The sequence below is a fragment of the Onychomys torridus genome, chromosome 14, assembly GCF_903995425.1.
Source record: "Onychomys torridus chromosome 14, mOncTor1.1, whole genome shotgun sequence".
NCBI classification, from domain to species: domain Eukaryota; kingdom Metazoa; phylum Chordata; class Mammalia; order Rodentia; family Cricetidae; genus Onychomys; species Onychomys torridus.
In genome coordinates this window covers 52,764,071-52,782,501 of record NC_050456.1, presented here as the reverse complement: position 1 = coordinate 52,782,501, position 18,431 = coordinate 52,764,071, and the positions used below count along the sequence as shown (strand labels likewise).

The window sequence follows — 18,431 nt, the reverse complement described above, 5'->3', positions numbered from 1 at the left end:
GCTCCATGTGCCCCTCTGTCACTCATGCTGGAAAGTTCACTGGCCTGATGGAAACAGGCAAACACAGCGGCTGTAAATTCAGTGAGTGTAATAATCCTGTGAGTCCAGAAGACACTCTTTCACACCAGGCCTCCCCAACCTTTATCTCTTGCACTCTTCCTGCTTCCTCCTCTGCAGTGCTTTCTGAGCTTTGGGGGAAGGGATGTGATATAGATGTCCCATCTATGGCTGAGAACTCCACAAATACTTGTGCTCTGCACTTTGACTTTGACCATTTGGCTCTGTACTAACCACTGTCCATTGCACAAAGATGCTTCTCTGATGGGGACTGAGAGCTGCACTGATCTGTGGGATGGAGACATGTATGCCGAGTGTAGTTTGATGACATGTCTATTTATCAAAACAGTAGTAGTAGGCTCACCCTTCGTTGAGCTTCCCAGCCTTAGGCTCCAATACCTGGCATGAGTTTCCTCGTTCGGGCCTTAAGACCAATCAGAGAGCAGTTGGTTACCTCCACCATATCCATGCCACTATTGTAGCTTGCAGGATTCATAGCTGGCTGGGTAAGACTGTTGGAGACTTTTCTCCCCCAACAGCCCACACAGCATCTTCCAGTGCTATGAAAGATAGCCAGGAAAGAGGAAGGTCCCAGGTCATGACCAGCTTGATTTTTCCAAGTCCTTTGTTTTTGAGTTAACATAAAAAAATTATATTTCTTTATTTTTGAGTACAGACATGCCATGTATAGCACATGTATGTAAGTCAGAGAACAGCTGGCATGAATCAGTTCTTTTCTCCTATTGAGTGGTTCCAGGGATTAAACTCAGGTCATTAGGTTTAGAAGCAAGTGGGCAACCAATTTAAGAAAGTCTGTCTGTCTATCTGTCTGTCTGTCTGTCTGTCTATCTATCTATCTATCTATCTATCTATCTGTTTTTCAAGACAGAATTTCTCTGTGTAGACCAGGATGTCCTGGAATTTGATCTACAGACCAGGCTGGCATCAAACCCAGAAGCCTGCCTTCCTCTGCCTCTGTGCTGGGATTAAAGGCATGAGCCACCACACCTGGACAGTTGTGCAGAAGTATAATTAGAGGACACAGGGAGGTGATCTTTTTTTTTTTAACGATTTCTTTTTATTTCATGCCCATTGGTTTTGCCTGTATGAGGGTGTAGGATCCCTTGGAACTGGAGTTACACATAGGTGTGAGCTGTCGTTTGGGTACTGGGAATTGAACCTGGGTCTTTTGGAAGAGAGCAGTCAGTACTCTTAACCACTGAGTCATCTCTCCAGCCAACAGGGAGGTGATCTTTGATACCAAACTGGGCAACTAAAGGTCCACTTGTTCAGGTTCTTTCTTGTATCTCTGTGTCTTCAGAGATACGGTAGCTCCTCTAGGAATGGATGGTGAGGGCAGGTGACAGTGGCCTCTTTGGCTACCGCTGTTTTCCATTTCCAAGGGACCAAATCTCGTGGTAATGTTTCCTGCGTCCCATCACCTCTGTTACTTGTAATCTGCAAGTATGCTTTGCTGTCCGTCAACACTGAGCTTGTGGCTGAGGAGCTATATTGTTGTTGTTAGAGGGTGTGTGTGTGTGTGTGTGTGTGTGTGTGTGTGATTAATCCAGCTTATTGGCAGTTCTTATGATGTGGTCACAGAGGGAGGTAGGAAAGCGTTCCAGGCTCACAACACCTGAAATACTGCTGTGTGTAATCAGAAGCATCGTTTGTTTTTCCTCAAGGGGTCTCCTAGCAACGGAGGCTTCACACAGATGTTGTCAGACCCTCCTGTCCCATTGCCAGGTTGAGGTGGGGGCTGTCCTTCAGAGAGAGCTGCTGTTTCCGCTTAGGGTCCCATGAGACAAAGGAAGGAGCCACTGCAGGCAGGGTGCCTGGATAGAACATTAATGATTAATTGATGGCCCTCTAGCCAACATTTTATATTTCCCATCAAGCAGGAGGTTTATGTTTTACTGCCCTAGAGAAGGGTTGTGCAAGGGAAAGAGTCTTTTTGGTTCTTAAAGTCCTGGGAGGATCTAGAACAGGAACAGAAAGAGAAGGGGCTGAAGGGGTTAAATTGGAAGGGGTCCAGTCTTGGTTTCAGGGCAGGCAGTAGCGAAACACGGGAACAAAGATGTCACCGGATCTGAAGGAGCTTCCGAGGCAAAGCCGGTGCTGAGCTCAGTAATGGCATCAGTGACAGAAGGATCTCCAACTTGGACTCGGTCAGATCGTGGAATCTTTGCCTGATTCCAAGGTGGGAAACACCAAGAATGACTGATCTAAGTACTCTACCAGCCAGGCGGGGTGGGGCTCAGAGGCAGAAGCCCTTGATATGGAAAACAGGCCTGACTGTGGACTGAGACTCCTGTTTCCTGAGTCTCAGAGGACAATTGTTTTCATCTAGCTTTACTGGAACTATATCTCCCAAAACACATCCATCACGTGCCACATGCACACAGACACACAGACACACAGACACAGACACACACATACACAGAAACACACACACAGACACACACACATACACAGACACACACACACACACACACACACACAAGAGTGAGGCTTGCCAGCCAGGTGGTGATGGCACACACCTTTAATCCCAACACATGTGAGGCACGGGCAGGCAGATCTCTGTGAGTTCGAGGCCAGCCTGGGCTCCAGAGTGAGTTCCAGGACAGGCGCCAAAGCTACACAGAGAAACCCTGTCTGGACAGAGTGAGGCTTGCCTACAAGGAAAGTTCTGAGTGTGTTGAGAGGCAGAGAGAGAGGGAGCAGCCGGGGTGCTCTGCAGGCGTCACATTTGTTGTGGCCCCATGCCCCGCTACCCCATCTTGCCTTTGGTGTGACCAGCTACTGGGCCTGCATTCCTCAGTCTCCCTCTGGGGATTCCTAGGGTATTTCCTAAACAAAGACCTTGCACTCAATCTTTATTTCACAAGCCTTGCAGGTGTGTGTGTGTGTGTGTGTGTGTGTGTGTGTGTGTTCCCACCACCCAACTGTGGGCCTTAGAGCTAAAGCAGGCATCTGGCAGTGTTTGTTAGGAAGTCCCTGAGGGGTCTCCCAGATTCTGAGTTTTCAATTTTGTTTTTTTCTGGTGGTGGGGATAGGTCCCAGGTCCTCACACATTTGAGGCAAGTGCTTTACCACTGAGCTACACCCCCACCCCATCAGTAACATTACATCCCGTACAGTCATTCGAGCAGAGCAAATGTTTATACATCAGATGCTGCTGATGAAGATAAAGAGAGGCACATGAATGTGACCCAAATACATCTGAGCCCCCACTTCCTTCCTTAAGATCTACGGCGTTGTATCGTGGTCAAAAGCAGCACAGACCTGTCTCCAGCTGTCTCCCAAGCAGCAGCGCCTTTCTTCAGGACCTGAGTCAACTGGGAAAGAAGTTACAGAAAGTTCTCTAGCCCCAGAGTATCTCCCATAGGCATTTGCTTAAATCTGTCTTCAGGTCTCCAGTCCCCATGGGCTCTTGTCACACCACTGTTCCCACTTACCCCCTGCACTGGCTCGCTCACAGGGGTGTCTCACAAACCAAGAGTTTCCTCAAGAAGTTGGGGAGGGCATTGGATTGGGACTGGGAAGATTGACTAATTCTTTTTTTTTTTTTTTTAATAAAATATTTACTTATTTATTATGTATACAGTATTCTGTCTGCGTGTATGCCTAAAGGCCAGAAGAGAGTGCCAGATCTCATTACAGATGGTTGTGAGCCACCATGTGGTTGCTGGGAACTGAACTCAGAACCTCTGGAAGAGCAGTCAGTGCTCTTAACCGCTGAACCATCTCTCCAGCCCCGACTAATTCTTTTGTTTGTTTGTTTGTGGTTTCTCTGTGTAGCTTTTCTCTTTGCGCCTTTCCTGGAACTCACTCTGTAGCCCAGGCTGGCCTCGAACTCACAAAGATCCACCTGTCTCTGCCTCCCAAGTGCTGGGATTAAAGGCATGTGCCACCACCGCCCGGTGAGACTGACTAGTTCATTTCAAAAGCTTTTGTCCCTGTCACAGGTGGAAGTTAATTGACCAGACCACAAGTTTAGTATCTGCTTCCTCGCGGGAATCAGGTGTCCTCTTGGAAAAACAGAGTAACACGTGCGTCTGCTGCTCAGTTCCCTCCGCTGTGCCAGCAGCCAGTTCCACACGCAATGGGTATCCTAAGGAGGTCTGCTAAAGGCCTTCCAGCCCATTAGAACACTCTTTGTGCTGGTTTCTCATAGGAGGCAGTGTGAGTGGTCCCTGGTCCTCTCTCCGTCCTGGCACGGGTGTGCTCACGGTTCTCATGTAGCATCCATGATCATTGTCTGGACTTAAGATCTAGTCTAGTAAAAACAGGTGTTTTCAAATTAGCTGACCTCTAACCCCTTTCCCATTTTATTCTTTCTGGCATCAGTGCATGAAGAAAAGTTTATGTGGTTGACAGAGTGCCAATGCTCCGTTTTCTCTGCTAATGGAGGAGAGTAGGAGGGAGGTACAAACAGGTCATGTGCAGCAAACTGCCATTCTCACAGTTGCCCTGCTTGTTGGGGCTCAGAAAAGGATAACCTAAGTCTGGTACTGTGGCTTATTGAGTACTTTGAAATTAAAAAAAAAAAAAAATGTCAAGGCAGGGGATGTAGCTCAGTGGTAGAACATTTACCTAATTGTGCCAGGCCCTGGATTCAACACACACACACACACACACAAATGTTTTAAGATTTAAAAATAGCCAGGCATGGTGTGGTGACATGCACCTTAATCCCAGCACTCGGCACACAGTAGATCTCTGTGACTTTGTGGCCAGCCTGCTGAACATAGCAAGCTCCAGGCTAGCCAGGGCTACATAGTAAACCCATGTCTAAAAAAAAACAACAAAATGATATAAAAAGATAGGTTAATGTTTCTTCGCTTTCTGACCCTGGATGCAGTGTGGCCAGTCTTTCCCTGTGGTGGACTGTGTCCTCAAACGATAAGGGAGGTAAATCCTCTTCCCTTCAAGTTGACTTTCCTCATGTATTTGGTCACAACAACAGCAAAGTAACTAACCTGGGAAGTTGGTGCTGAGAGGAAACTCGGGCAGTTTCAGCACTGACACTGATGGGCCTGTTTTGCTAGAGGACTATGGGAATGGTTGAACCTTTGAATTAGAAAAGCCCTACAGTGCTGTGAACAGAACTGAACTGCCCATTCTGGAGAGTTTAGAAGACCAGACTTTGCTGGGCGGTGGTGGTTGTGGTGGTGGTGGTGGTGGCGGCGGCGGCGGGCGGCGGCAGCGGCAGCACATGCCTGTAATCCCAGCACTCGGGAGGCAGAGCCAGGTGGATCTCTGTGAGTTCGTGGCCAGCCTGGTCTACAGAGCTAGTCCAGGACAGGCTCCAAAGCTACAGAGAAACCCTGTCTCAAAAATCTAAAAAGAAAAAAAGAAGAAGAAGAAGAAGACTAGACTTTGGGGAGAAATATGGGCACTGGAAGCCCAGATCCTACATTTTCAGAGAGTTAACAAGAGCTCTCTTGAGACCTGGTAGCCCAGGGACCATTCATGGTACATTCTGAAAAAGAATGTGGCTTCCTTCTGTGGTGTCCTGAGATCTTAAGTGAGGCTGGGTTCAAAAGTAATAGACCAGGCTGTGAAGACAGCTGTCTTGCAAGGTGCCTGCTCAGTACTGAGGACTTAAATTTAATTCCCAGAACTCAAGTTAAAAAGCCAGGCATGACAGGCACCTTTGCAATCCCAGCTCTGGGGAGGTGGGGTTTGCTGACCAGTCAGCATAGCTGACTTGGTGGGCTCCATGCCAACGAGAGACCCTCTCTCAAAAAACAATGTCAGGACTGGAGAGGCCACGTAGTAGATAGCAGCACCTGCCACCAGGCCTGAACTCAATCCCCAGAATCTGCATGAGGAAGGGAGAGAATTGATCCAAAAATTGTCCTCTGATCTCCACATACATGCTGTGGCATGTTCAGGATGCCAGTGCAGCCCCAAGCCTTTCTCAAGGTGAGCTTTTAAGCACAAAATCACATCCTTGGTTGACACACTTCAGTTAGTAAGAACAGTTAGTCAGAAGCCCAACTACAGAAGCCAAAAAACAAGGTTCGTACATTTAGAGACGTCCCCAGAACTATGGACGCTGATGGATTAGGTCTTTGTTTTGGCTTTGGCAGGTGGTTGGTACTGTCTGTGCGCTGGGTTTTATGGCCTGAATGGAATGGTACTTCCATCATGAAGCCAGTTGTGCTGAGGTCTGGGGGAACTGTTAGTAACAATCTCACAGCAGTACTAAAGAGGTAGAAGCTTTTTTTTTTTTTCACACATATATTAGAAATTTTGATGTTACTGGGCATTGGTGGTGCATGCCTTTAATCCCAGCACTTGGGAGGCAGAGGCAGGCAAATCTCTGAGTTTGAGGCCAGCCTGGTCTACAGAGCAATTTCTAAGACAGTCAGAGGTACACAGAGAAACCCTGTCTCGAAAGACCCCCAAAATAATAAATAAGTAAAGAAAGAAAGAAAAATGAAGAGAAAAAAGAAAGGATGGAAGGAAGAAGGAAGGAGGGAAGGAAGGAAGGAAGGAAGGAAGGAAGGAAGGAAGGAAGGAAAGTTTTGATGTCGTATTTCAAAAGATACTTGATTCCAAGGAGAACACATAAAAACTTTAAAATGGTCTCAGAACAAAGCCTCTCATGTTCTCCTGACCTGTTCTCACCTCTTTCTCTAACTCAGGGAGAATCTCTTGGAAGAATGTAATTGTCTTGAGCCCCCTCCATAACTTCATCAAATGGGAAGATTCAGTCTTGGGAAAGGAACTTGGGGTTAACAGCAGAGTCCAGAGGTCCCTGTCCCTGGGCTGTAGTCTAGACCCCAGGACCACTTGTCACCCCTGGGTATAATTCATTCTTTTTCAGAAACCACCTGCACTGCCCACTCCCCTCTCCATGTAGAAAGCTGAATCTCACTGGGACATTGAATGCTCAATTTCATTCCCCTGATGTGTGCATTCACATAATAAATAAATGTGCGTGCATTTTCCCCTGTCAATCTATTTCATATTTACTATTTACATTTCTTCAGATTCAGTGGTCAGACCTTCAGATGGCAAAAAGGAAGAGTCCCTGACCTTTGTACTTGTTTAGGGGCAGCACACCCCTAAAACAACCCTTGCAGAAATTTTAAAAAGAAGCTGTGATTAGAACGGGCAAGATGACCAATGGAGGCTGGAGAGATGGCTCAGAGGTTAAGAGCACTGCTTACTCTTCCAAAGGTCCTGAGTTCAATTCCCAGCAACCACATGGTGACTCCCAACCATCTGTAATGAGATCTGGTGCCCTCTTCTGGCAGAACACTCTATACATAATAAATACCCTTAAAAGAAAAAAAAGAAAAGAAAAAGAAAAAAAGAAGATGAACCAATGGGTAAAAACGCTTGTCATGCAGGCCAGATGACTTCAGTTTGACCCCAGAGCATTGTGGAAGGAGAGGACATCCTGAAAGTTGTCCTTTGACCTACACACGTGCAGCATGGCATGTTCACCCCCCACCCCCCACCCCGTCATACGCATGCACACAATGTGATGATAAACCATTTTTTAAAAGAAGTCGTAATTATCAGCATCCCGCCTGGTACCCTCAGGGCAGTCACAGTCCCCACCCTTCTTGTCAGCGTTCACTGATGGGATCCTAACTTTCGTGACATGACTTTCCTTCTTTATAGTCAACCCCTGTATTGAGCTTCGTATAAGAATCCCCACTCTGTACATTATTTAGCATCTACAGAATTTTTCCCACTAATTTTACATCGGCGAGAGTCCAACAGCTTGCTGGCTCTAAGTGTGCTGCATTCCTTTCCACTGTTGCATTGTGGTGCATGGATGAGCACCCTAGAGGGTGTTTTTCTCCTCCGTCCTTGATAAACAGGATTGTTCCTAGTTCAAGTCCATGACGAACATGCTGCCAAGAACATTCTTGCAAATAAATCCCGGGACACATGTGCTCTCTTGCTCTTTTTTAGGGTGATGACCTAGTGTGGCTTTGCTTTTAATCCAGGCTTAGTGCATTTATGCTTCTTCTCTGTCTCCTCTTTCAAAACCAGCTCTTGGGAAAGGATCCTAAGTTCACCCATGCTCAGGGATAAACGGCCAAGAAGGATTAATATGTATCCTCTTCCATATAACTATGAAAAGAGATCAAATGAATTAATTTCTAATTGTAGGGTTTTAAGTATCTGGAGGCTGATTGGGGAGAGATTCCAAAGCTGACCCTGGCTGGGGACAATAAAAACATCCTATGGTGGTAAAAGGAACCAAGAAAACAAAACAAAATAAAACAAAAGCATGTAAACAACAGGTCAGCCAAGGGCTGTATCCTATTTGAAAGGTCAAAAACTAGGCATAGGAAATGACGTCCCTCCTTCAAGGGTCAGGCAGCAGTCGGTGGGCAACCAGCTGCTGCTGGAATGCCGCTGTGTGGTGTGGATGGGCAAAGCCCGTCCCGTCCAGTCCCCGTCCCTGCGTCCGTCCCCCGTTCCCCCACCCCTTCCCTGTGTTTGCAGGCTTAGTCCCCAACTGGCGGTGATAGATTGGGACACTGGGGAAGCCGGGCCTGGAAGGAGGAAGTGGATCTCTGCGAGGGTGAGCCTTGAGGTTAGACAGCAACGAAGACACTACGGCGGCACGCACGGACATCTCCGTTACCTCCCCGCTTGCCTCCCCCATCGCCTTCCCCACCACGATGGACTCTAGAGCCTCCAGCTTTTAAATCCGAACAAACCCGTCAGGCTTTTCGTTGCTTCTTGGCAAGTATTTTATCACAGAAATGAAGAAAACCGTGTGGAGGGACACTGCCTCTCCAGCGCCACCCGTACGGGTCACACATCTTCCGTCACCCTCAGTCAAATCGACTCAGTGACAGTATTTGGCTTCAAAACTAAAGTAAGGAATGGCTGGGCCCCATTTTGTATCATCCTCGCCATCTAGGAAGTGCTTGAATGGCATTAGACATGTTTCTACTTATTTATGTTTTATTTGAAACTGTGCATGGGCACTCCCAGAGCCCAGGTGCTGTAGGCTGACTGCTGAAGGTTCTCCCAAGGCCCAAGTATTTTGTCAGGCCAATGGCTGGAGCAGGGCTCACCGGTGCTTTTGGGGAACCTTTTTAAGAAGAAAGAAAGAGGAGGTTGGAAGGTGGGGTGGTAGGAGGGTACCAGTGGAGAACAAGGCTGCTGGATAAATGACCCAGCTCTCCTGCCCATTAATGGGCAAGTTCTAGGTGGTTTCTACATCGGACTGTCTCCAAGGAGATTGAGCTGCTTGTCCACGGTGACAACCAGTGCTAGAACACACTCTGTGTTGCTGCTGCTGCTGCTTCTTTTTTTTTTTTTCTTCAGAGCTGAGGACCGAACCCAGGGCCTTGCGCTTGCTAGGCAAGCGCTCTACCACTGAGCTAAATCCCCAACCCCTCTGTGTTGCTTCTTATTTCTTCCCTGTGTCACTCTGCTCTCCTCTCTCACACAGGGGACATCTATTGTCACCACCTCCTTGTCTCAGGCTTTTCTTTAGGAGGGATCCAAATGAAGTTGCTTTATTGTAACTTAACACAAAAATCCATAAGTTTGTGTGTGCATTTGTGGTGTGTGTGTGTGTGTGTGTGTGTGTGTGTGTGTAAGGGTGACTATCCTCAGCCCAGAAATTAGGAGTCTCTTTTTTCCCAGCAGAACTTTTCAAAAACTAATAGAGTCAAGATAGCTCAAGAGACTGCAGAGATGGCTTGGTGACTAAGTGTCTACTGCTCTTGCAGGATCCAGATTCCCTTCTCAGCTCCCACAGAGAGTGGCTCACAGCCACCGGCAGCCCCAGCTCCAAGGGGACCAGCGCCCCTGGCCTCCACCCGTGACTGCACCATGTACACATACCCGTCCTTAAGGGACGCACACACATTATTAAACATAATAAAATAAATCTGGCTGGTCGTTGTGGCTCACACCTTTAATTCTAGCACTTGGGAGACAGAGGCAGGTGGATCTCTGTGAGTTCAAGGCCAGCCTGGTCTACAAAGGGAGTTCCAGGACAGCCAGGGTTACAAAAGAGAACCCTGTCTCAAACAAAAAAAGATTTAAAAATGATATTTATTTATCTATCTATTTGTGTGTGTGTGTGTGTGTGTGTGTGTGTGTGTGTGTGTGTGTGTAGACACCACGGTACTCATGTGACGGTCAGAGAACAACTCACAGGAATCAACTCTCTCCTTCCACTGCGTAGATTCCTGTGATCAAACTCAAGATTTGCCAGCAAACACCTTTGCCTGCTAAGCCATCTTTCCTTCTCACGTTCTTTCTCTCTCTCTTTCTTTCTTTCTTTCCCTCTTCTTAAAAAGACAAGCTGTATCCTGTCTCCTGTAGCCCAGGCTGGCCTGAATTTGCTATGTGGTTGAGGATGACCTTGAACTCCTGATCCTCCTGTTTCCTCCTTCCAAGGGCTGGGAATTACATAGGCCTATCTCACCAGGCCTGACTTGAGTGAAAGTCTCTAATGTATAAAATGTAAAAACTATAAAATAAATAGTATAACTGACTACCTAGTAAGATATATCTATAAGGGTATCACCACAGCATTACAATAGCTAGAACCCAGAAACAGTGTACAGGTTCATCAAGGAGAAATTGGTTCATTACGGCCCATTTCTACCATTAACTATTCAGACTTTTTTTTTTTTTCCCCGAGACAGGGTTTCTCTGTATAGTTTTGGTGCCTGTCCTGGATCTCGCTCTGTAGCCCAGGCTGGCCTCAAACTCACAGAGATCCACCTGCCTCTGCCTCCCGAGTGTGGGATTAAAGGCGTGCGCCACCACCACCCTATTCAGACATTTTTTTAAAGCGTGAAGGAACCAGTGGGTTGGCTAGTGGGTAAGCACTTGCTGCCAAGCCTGATCACCTAAGTTCAGTCCCTAGGACCCACTTGGTAGAAGGAGAGAAACCAGGACTCCTACAAATTGTCCTCTGCCCTTTATAATGTGCATGGCACTCCCCGTACACGAAGTGAATAAATGGAATTAGGAGGGGAGAATAAAAAGAGTGAAGGGGCAGCAAGATGGCTCAGTTCTTTGGCGTTTTGGTTTGGTTTGGATTTTTTCAAGACAGAGTTTCACTGTGTAACAGCCTTGACCGTCCTGGAAGTAGCTCTGTAGACCAGGCTGGGATGGCTCAGTTCTTAATGGCTGGAGTTCTATCTGCAGACTTCACACAAAGCCAGAAGGAGAAAACTAGTTGTTCAAGGTTGTCTCTGACTTCCAGATTTACACACACCCCACCCACACTTAAAAAGAAAAAAGGAATTTGTTAATATGATGGACTTGTGTTTTACAGTTTATAAGAATGTGTAGGGGGACTGGCTCGGTGGTTAAGAGCACTGGCTGCTCTTTTGGAGAACCCAGCACCCACATGGCAGCTCACAACTGTCCGTAACTCCAAGATCCAACAACCTTACACAAACTTATGTGCAGGCAAAACACCAATGCACACAAAATAAAAATAAATAAATAAAGAACATTAAAAAAATAAAGAAAAGAAAGTAAGGAAGTGGGTAGGGAATGTGATTAGCTGCTCCACGGCATTTGCTTCCAGAACAGTTCTGAGTAACCAGGCCAGTTTTTTCAAATGCTATTGGTTCTCAAATAACCTCTCTCCACGGTCCGAATCCTTGAAGGACCACGTGGCCAGACCCTGCAGTTTCTCCAGTTTTCCAGAAGGGGGCAGAGGCACCATGAATGGTTGACTCTGGCAAAGAGCCCTGTGACCTGAAATTTTAGGGCTGGGCCACGCCTGCAGGAGCAGCCAACTTTTGGCCTGCTTCTGCATCATTTAGGGGCTGCTATTTTCTAAGCTATTATGCAGAACGTAGACTCAAGCATGTGCTTCTGGTTGTATGTTGTAAAAATGCTGAACATGCATTTGAATTCATGGTAAAGACAAGGAATTAGCTTACTTGTTGAAGCAAAATATGATCACTACATTTTTTTTTGGAAAAAGCATGCAATAGAAAAAATAGTGTTATTACCTTATGAAAACGCTAATGTGGCCAGGCATGGCAGTACACACCTATGATTCCAGAGCTGGGAAGCCAAGGGAGGCAGAGATGACCCAGGTGGAGTGAGTTCAAGGTCAATCTGGGTTAGATAGTGCAAACTCATCTCCATGGAAAAAAAGAAAAAATTCTGCAAGCATGGACTGAGCTGTCCTTGAGTTGTGCTCATTGTGACTGACAGGAAAGTAAGGAAGACTTGGGATGACTAAATTTTAGCTCATTTCCCCCAGGGAGACTGATGATTTCATCGGAGAAATTTATAAATTTAGCCCTTTTTAACAACATTATTAGGTGGATCATAAAGTGCTGGCCCATAATCCCAGCATTTTTAAAGAACAAGGCAGGGAGACCAACAGTTTGAGGCTATCCTGGGTGACACATTGAAGACTCGTTTAAAAAAAAAATTACTGATAACTTTATATACAAAGATACATCAGAGCTGGGCGGTGGTGGTGCACGCCTTTAATCCCAGCACTCAGGAGGCAGAGGCAGGCGGATCTTTGCAAGTTCGAGGCCAGCCTGGTCTACAGTGTGAGATTCAGGAAAGGCGCAAAGCTACACAGAGAAACCCTGTCTCAAAAAAACAAACAAAAAAAAGATACATCAGATTTAAATTATCTTTCTTTGGCTCTATTCTACCAGGTGTGCTTAATCTAAATTCCAGAAAACTTAATCACACAAAAAAGAAAGTCTGGCTACTGAATTTGTCGACCGTTTTGGGAAGGGTTTAAACAGATGCAGAAGTTGAGACTTTAAAGAATAGCCCCATGCAAAACCAATGCCCTCGGAAACAAAACTAACATTGCCATCCACTTACAAAGGGGGACGGATGCAGGAGAGAGGAAGATGTGGTGTCCTTTGCTCCAGGACGTGAGGAAGAATCCCAAACCCAAACATCGTGTCAGACAAAGCAGCCCGGAATAACCAAAACCCCAGAAAAGGAGCCCGAGATGCAGAAGGGCGGTCAGGCTGTGCGGAGGTGACAAAGGCCTCCCACAAAGAGTTCTGCATTTGCCTTCCTTCTTCCTCAGGAGTGAGGTCGGAGGAAACCATCAAGCTTCACACCACCTCCCAAGTCAACGGCTGCAGGAACTCCCATTTTTGGTCTGGGCACAGCCCGGCTGGCTGGAGCCTGGGAAGTGCGTTTTATTACATGGGTGTTTGATTTTGACATGATGGAAGTCAAAGGTTGTTGACAGTGTGGGTAGCTTTTACAAAACTAAGTGTGAACAGCTCTTGGGGCTGGGGAAAGTAGTACATGCAAGGTTCAATGCGCAGCACCAACACAATTATAAATAAAAGATATGGTGGGATGACTCAACTTGCCACCAAGGCTGGTGACTTAAGCTCCATACTTGGGACCCACGCAGTGGAAGAGAAGAAAGGCAGGTTGTCCTTTGACCTGCACGCACACGCGCGCACGCACGCACGCATGCGCTGTGGGACTTTTGTACCCCTCTTCATAAAATAAATGAATAAATGTCATTTCAAATTTTCAGAATTAAGGAGTTAAGTTCCTAGCACCTGTCAGGCTGCTTACACTGCCTGTGACTCCAACTCTAAGAACTCTAATTTCTTCTGGCACGCACACTCCCTTGTGCAAATCCTCCACCTGCGTGTAGTGTTCCCAGAGGTCAGAAGAAGGCAAGCGTCTGTAACTCCTGGGACTGGAGTTACAGAAAACCGTAAGCCACCATATGGGTGCCAAAAAGCAAACACAGGTCCTCTGAAAGAGCAGCCAGTGCTCTTAACCACGGAGCCACCTCCTCAGCACCAACCCTGTAGGTACTGTAACACCATCATATTAAAAGATATTTGAAAAGGGTCAGTTTTACCTGAAGTGGACTGTACCTCCAGAAGTTAAATGAATAAATACAGCGGGAAGGACTAAAATAAATGCATGAAGGAAGTCCAAACACTGGCTGATCCTCTCTTGCAGATGGCAGAACTTGGAGCATCGAGCATTTCCCCGGGTGGGGTGATCAGCCGTGGCTAGGTGACCGAGTTCCAAGGGAGGAGCACGGGACAATCCGGAGGTTTGAACAACGCCCAGGAAGGCGGCTCTGCTTGTTGGGGAAGCCTGGGCAGGTGACAACCCAGGAAACGGAGGCAACTGGAATTGAACAAAGGGCGGGACAGGAAGGCGGGAGCGGAGGGACTCCCTGAGTTCAAGGGCGTCGAAATTTTGAGAGGGCGAGCAGATTTTGTGAGTTCTCTACAGCCAAGTGTTGAAAACAGGGGAAAAACACTCTTAGGAGCACAAAAATGAAATCGGTGTTCTGTTTTTCTTTTTCCTTCTTCCTCTCCTTTTCTTTGACTGCCCCCCCTCCCTCTCTCCTTTGTTCTATTCCCAGTTTCATAGTCTCTTTCTTCCTTTTGTCTCCTCGCCCCCCACCTTTTTTCTTTTCTTTTTTTTTTTGTGGAGACAAGGTCCCTTATATACAGCCCTGGCTGTCCTGGAACTCACTATGTAGACCAGGCTAGCCTCAGACTCACAGAGAGACACCTGCTTTTGCCTCCCAAGTCCTGGCATTAAAGGTGTACACTACTGTGCCCGGGTTTATCCCCTCCCCCCTTTTTAAGACAGAATCTCACTAAGTAGTTCAGACTGACTTAGAACTTGTTATGTAGCCCAGGCTGGCCTCAAACTCCCTACCTTCCTGCCTCGGCTTTCTCAGTGTATAGGGGTGTGGCACCATCGAGGTTTTTGAGGAAAGTGGTTTACAGGGGTAGCAGGGCAAATGCTGTTTCCAAAGTGGTTTGTGACATTCAGTTTACTCAGGAAGTTGGTGTCTGCTCTCTCAGACCCAGACAATGAGAAAGAAGGAGAGGACACGGCAGTACTCATGACCTAGGAGGAAAGACAGACAGGAAGTGTCTGTAGGTGCTGAGGTGAAAGTAGGCACCAGAGGAGACAGACAGGTTCCTAGACTTAGGCAAAAGGCAGCAACCCAACACATAACAATTTAATTCTGTGAGTTGGCTGGTAAACAGAAGCCTGCTTTTATTTCATTTCATTTTATTTAAGACAGGTTCTCTCTACAGACCTAGCTGCCTTGGAATTTTCTATGCAGACCAGGCTGGCTTTGAACTCACAGAGATGTGCCTCCTCTGCCTCCCCAGTGCTGCTGGGATGAAAGGCAAGGGCCAGCATGCCCAGTTCTGAATTCTTTTTGTTGTCCCTTCCTTCCTTCCTTCCTTCCTTTCCTTCCTCCCTCCCTCCCCTCCCTTCCTTCCTTTCTTTTTCAAAACAGGATCTCTGTGTAGCCCTGGCTGTCCTGGAACTCACTCTGTAGCCCAGGCTGGCCTCAGACTCAGAGATCCGCCTGCCTCTGCCTCCTGAGTGCTGGGCTTTAAGGCAAGGGGCACTACCACCTGGCTCCGAACCCTGTTTTAATTGTAATCGATTCATTGCACTGTAACACCTCTTTCCCATCCCCAAAGAGATATGCTGCCGGGTGGTGGTGGCGCACGCCTTTAATCCCAGCACTGGGGAGGCAGAGGCAGGTGGATGTCTGTGAGTTCCAGGCCAGCCTGGTATACCAAGTGCGTTCCAGGAAAGGTGCAAAGCTACACAGAGAAACCCTGTCTCGAAAAACAAACAAACAAACAAAAAAAAAAAGATATGCTAAAGTCTTCTTTTTTTTTTAACCTTTATTTTTATTTATTTATTTGAATGTCAAATGCCGCTTATTGAAGGAGGGGGGAGGTCTTAAATACAGGCTTACAGCACAATGGTAGAACCCCAGAGGGCAGAAGTTCGCTACCGATGTTTTACAATCTTGCATCTAAGCTGTTAACGCCCAATACACAGGATACAGACAAGAAACTTCCCTTAAGCATTCAAACAATCTTTTTTTTTTTTTTTTTTTAGTGCCTTTCCTGGATCTCGCTCTGTAGACCAGGCTGGCCTCAAACTCACAAAGATCCTCTTGCCTCTGCCTCCCGAGTGTTGGGATTAAAGGTGTGTGCCACCACTGCCTGGCATGATGGATTCTTAATTCAACATGCCATCAGTGACAAGAATATGTCCACGTGAAGACAGACACACCTGACGACAGAGGCTGAGACCAGAGAGCTGCCGCACAAGCCCAGGCAAACCACCAGAAAGAAGGCAGAGGGGTGGAGGGATCCCACGTCCCTAGCAGAGGGGTCACGGCCTCACCTACACCGGATTTTGAGGATGGCCATGCCGAGTTTTGGATGCCTAGCTTCTCGAACTGTGAAAGAAATGTACTGTTGCTGTGCCAACCAGTTTGTGGAGCCATAGAATGGTAGCTGGAGCAGATTCCACCTCCAATGCTGCAGTTTCATCCTCAGCCACAGAAACACCACCTCTAGTCTGAATTTAAAAAGAGAAAATTCCCCATTTGCTGCCATTAAAAACCAATGCACTCGGGCTGGAGAGATGTCTCAGAGGTTAAGAGCACTGACTGCTCTTCCAGAGGTCCTGAGTTCAATTCCCAGCAACCACATGGTGGCTCACAACCATCTGTAATGAGATCTGGTGCCCTCTTCTGGCCTGCAGTCATACATGCTGTGTACATAATAAATAAATAAATCTTTTAAAAAATCATTTAAATAAATAAAAAACAAAACAAAACAAAACGATACACACCTTTAATCCCAGCACTCTGTGAGTTCGAGGCCAGCCTGGTCTACATGGAGCGTTCCAGGACAGCCAGGGCTACACAAAGACCAAGCAAGCAAGCAGACAAACAAAAAATGACTTTCAAACTCCGGGATCTCCAGGGCTGTTCCTGAGAGTGGGGTAGAGTCTGAAGCCTCTGCCCCACCACATAAAGTAGGTTCTGACACATGGTATAGGCTCTGACACATGAGATGGGTTCTGATTCCTTGAACAGCACCTGGAATGTCATTTTTTGGTCCTATATGCAAAAACTGAGCTCCTTTTTGTTCCTGGTTTTTTGTTTGTTTGTTTGTTTTTGTTTTTAGGGGGGGTTGTTTTTTTTGGTTTTTTTTTTTAGCAGAGGATCGAACCCAGGGCCTTCCTGTGGGTTTTTTAAATGCTTATTTTTGTTTGTTTTATGTGTGCATATGTGTGGGGGTACCTGGGTGTCACAGCACATGCAGAAGACAACTTTCCTGAGTCTCTTCCTGCTTTCTACCATGTGGCCTTGGATGTCTAACTGAGGTCTTCAGCTTGTTGGTTTTGAATTGGTGAGCTATCTCACTAGCCCGATTTCTACAGTTTTTAACAGACGTTACAGAATTTTATGTTTCCATACGTGTGGCAGTCCTCATGCATGTATTCACTCAGCCTGGTACAGCACATCTCCTGGGTATCAGTGGTCCATGCACAGTCCCACCCTGCCCTCCCCAGCCATGCAGACTTTGTAGAAGAATAATTTTTTTAAAGATTTATTTATTTGATACGTATACAGAAGAGGGCACCAGATCTCACTACAGATGGTTGTGAGCAACCATGTGGGTGCTGGGAATTGAACTCAGGACCTCTGGAAGAACAGTCAGTGCTCTTAACCTCTGAGCCATCTCTCCAGCCCGAAGAATAATTTTTAAGGCCACCCAGAGACCATCACAGCCATGTCTGTAGAGTAAGATATATGGTTAGGTGGGAGGCGATGAAGTCTTTATTTTTGTTCTAATTCCCCTGTTGCTAACAAATTTCAATAAGAGCTCGAAGAAACGTCGACAGCCCATGAGGTGAGGATGTGAAGGGACCCTGATAGCAGTGTATCAGACACAGAGTTTAAATGACTCACTGTGTCACGGTTGCCCATGGAGACCCTCTAAACTGATGCCCGGTGTTCTCAGGGTTAGCCTTTTCCTCCCCTTCCTTCTGTGTGTTTCTTGCAGTGTGAAGACAACAATACCATTCGCCTTTGTCTTGAGTGAACAGAATTCAGACCTTCCCAAATGACCATTCCTCCCCAGAGAGACCCTTGGTCACCCTCACTCTTGTCCCTGACTTGGTCAGAAGATCCTACTGAGGTGATCTTCTTACTGGGGTTATCGCAGCTTCTGTAACACGTCACAAGACATGCCATGTGGGCAGACGACCTCACAGAGCTGAGCTGAAGTGAAAACAGGAAGCGGCCCAGGCTTTCCTCCACAAGGGGAAGTGAGTCTCTCTACACCTGAGAAAGTGAATCTGCTGCTGCCTCGTGGAACTTGGTTCTAGGTCTGAAGTGTTCCGTCCTTGTAGGTGAAATTGGCAAAGCTAAAATCAGTGTTCCGGGGTGTGTGTGTGTGTCTCTGTGTGTGTGTGTGTCAGTCACACATTTTATAACATTTGTAGTATATCAGAGGACCCACTCCCTATCTCTGCAAAGGACCAAGACTTCCCATGCACAGGCTGCCCATGCACAGGCTGCCCATGCACAG

General features: G+C 46.9%; 1 long non-coding RNA gene across 2 annotated transcripts in view; it reads left to right on the top strand.

The window, feature by feature from the left end:
- LOC118595733 overlaps window positions 1–14,167 on the top strand; it is a 33,929-nt gene extending 19,762 nt beyond the window's left edge. The window contains exon 5 of one of the 2 annotated variants that reach the window (XR_004946547.1): window positions 14,005–14,167. This is a non-coding gene — a long non-coding RNA (uncharacterized LOC118595733). Of the gene's footprint in view, window positions 1–3,304; window positions 3,598–14,004 lie in introns of those variants that run through there. The other variant, XR_004946546.1, reaches the window with a different exon arrangement.
- Window positions 14,168–18,431: the final 4,264 nt, after the last annotated feature.